The sequence below is a fragment of the Petromyzon marinus genome, unplaced genomic scaffold, assembly GCF_048934315.1.
Source record: "Petromyzon marinus isolate PM22_M1 ecotype Great Lakes invasive population unplaced genomic scaffold, UKy_Petmar_22M1.pri1.0 PM_G_Scaffold_82, whole genome shotgun sequence".
Lineage (NCBI taxonomy): Eukaryota > Metazoa > Chordata > Hyperoartia > Petromyzontiformes > Petromyzontidae > Petromyzon > Petromyzon marinus.
Window position 1 is genome coordinate 687,501 of NW_027423038.1, and position 2,500 is coordinate 690,000.

The window sequence follows — 2,500 nt, forward strand, 5'->3', positions numbered from 1 at the left end:
AACACGAAAATGACCCGTTTTCCCATTCCGAGGGATTTCTGTGCGACCCTAACAGCCCCGTGAGCCACAAGAGACACATCCCCGCCAATTTCTAGCGTTTCACGGGGTCTATCCGTGAAAAATATAGACGTTTTTGAGTGCACATGCATTTCTGCTGCAGATGCCTCTGGAAGTTTCATGCCGTTCGTACGCAATGTGGCAACACGAAAATGACCCCTTTTCCCATTCCGAGGGATTTCTGTGCGACCCTAACTAACAGCGCCCGTGAGCCACAAGAGAGACATCCCCGACAATTTATAGCGTTTCACGGGGTCTATCCGTGAAAAATATAGACGTTTTTGAGTGCACATGCATTCCTGCTGCAAATGCCTCTGGAAGTTTCATGCCGTTCCTATGCAATGTGGCCACACAAAAATGACCCGTTTTCCCATTCCGAGGCATTTCTGTGCGACCCTAACAGCCCCGTGAGCCACAAGAGAGACATCCCCGCCAACTTCTAGCGTTTGACGGGGTCTATGCGTGAAAAATATTAAAATTTTTGAGTGCACGTGCCTTTCTGCTGCAAATGCCTCTGGAAGTTTCATGGCGTTCCTATGCAATGTGGCAACACGAAAATGACCCCTTTTCCCATTCCGAGGGAGTTCTGTGCCACCCTAACAGCCCCGTGAGCCACAAGAGACACATCCCCGCCAATTTCTAGCGTTTCACGGGGTCTATCCGTGAAACATATAGAAGTTTTTGAGTGCACATGCATTCCTGCTGCAAATGCCTCTGGAAGTTTCATGCGGTTCGTACGCAATGTGGCAACACGAAAATGACCCGTTTTCCCATTCCCAGGGATTTCTGTGCGACCCGAACAGCCCCGTGAGCCACAAGAGACACATCCCCGCCAATTTCTAGCGTTTCACGGGGTCTCTCCGTGAAAAATATCAATTTTTTTTTGACTGCACATGCATTTCTGCTGCAAATGCCTCTGGAAGTTGCATGCGGTTCGCATGCAATGTGGCGACACGAAAATGACCCGTTTTCCCATTCCGAGGGATTTCTGTGCGACCCTAACTAACAGCGCCCGTGAGCCACAAGAGAGACATCCCCGCCAATTTATAGCGTTTCACGGGGTCTATCCGTGAAAAATATAGACGTTTTTGAGTGCACATGCATTCCTGCTGCAAATGCCTCTGGAAGTTTCATGCCGTTCCTATGCAATGTGGCCACACAAAAATGACCCGTTTTCCCATTCCGAGGCATTTCTGTGCGACCCTAACAGCCCCGTGAGCCACAAGAGAGACATCCCCGCCAACTTCTAGCGTTTGACGGGGTCTATGCGTGAAAAATATTAAAATTTTTGAGTGCACGTGCCTTTCTGCTGCAAATGCCTCTGGAAGTTTCATGGCGTTCCTATGCAATGTGGCAACACGAAAATGACCCCTTTTCCCATTCCGAGGGAGTTCTGTGCCACCCTAACAGCCCCGTGAGCCACAAGAGACACATCCCCGCCAATTTCTAGCGTTTCACGGGGTCTATCCGTGAAACATATAGAAGTTTTTGAGTGCACATGCATTCCTGCTGCAAATGCCTCTGGAAGTTTCATGCGGTTCGTACGCAATGTGGCAACACGAAAATGACCCGTTTTCCCATTCCCAGGGATTTCTGTGCGACCCGAACAGCCCCGTGAGCCACAAGAGACACATCCCCGCCAATTTCTAGCGTTTCACGGGGTCTCTCCGTGAAAAATATCAATTTTTTTTTGACTGCACATGCATTTCTGCTGCAAATGCCTCTGGAAGTTGCATGCGGTTCGCATGCAATGTGGCGACACGAAAATGACCCGTTTTCCCATTCCGAGGGATTTCTGTGCCACCCTAACAGCCCCGTGAGCCACAAGAGAGACATCCCCGCCAATTTCTAGCGTATCACGGGGTCTATCCGTGAGAAATATTCACTTTTTTGAGTGCACATGCATTCCTGCTGCAAATGCCTCTGGAAGTTTCATGCGGTTCGTATGCAATGTGGCGACACGAAAATGACCCGTTTTCCCATTCCGAGGGATTTCTGTGCCACCCTAACAGCCCCGTGAGCCACAAGAGAGACATCCCCGCCCACTTCTAGCGTTTCACGGGGTCTCTCCGTGAAAAATATCACATTTTTTGAGTGCACATGCATTCCTGCTGCAAATGCCTCTGGAAGTTTCATGCGGTTCGCATGCAATGTGGCGACACGAAAATGACCCGTTTTTTCCCATTCCGAGGGATTTCTGTGCCACCCTAACAGCCCCATGAGCCACAAGAGACACATCCCCGCCAATTTCTAGCGTTTCACGGGGTCTATCCGTGAAAAATATTCAATTTTTTGACTGCACATGCATTTCTGCTGCAAATGCCTCTGGAAGTTTCATGCGGTTCGCATGCAATGTGGCGACACGAAAATGACCCGTTTTCCCATTCCGAGGGATTTCTGTGCCACCCTAACAGCCCCGTGAGCCACAAGAGAGACATCGCCG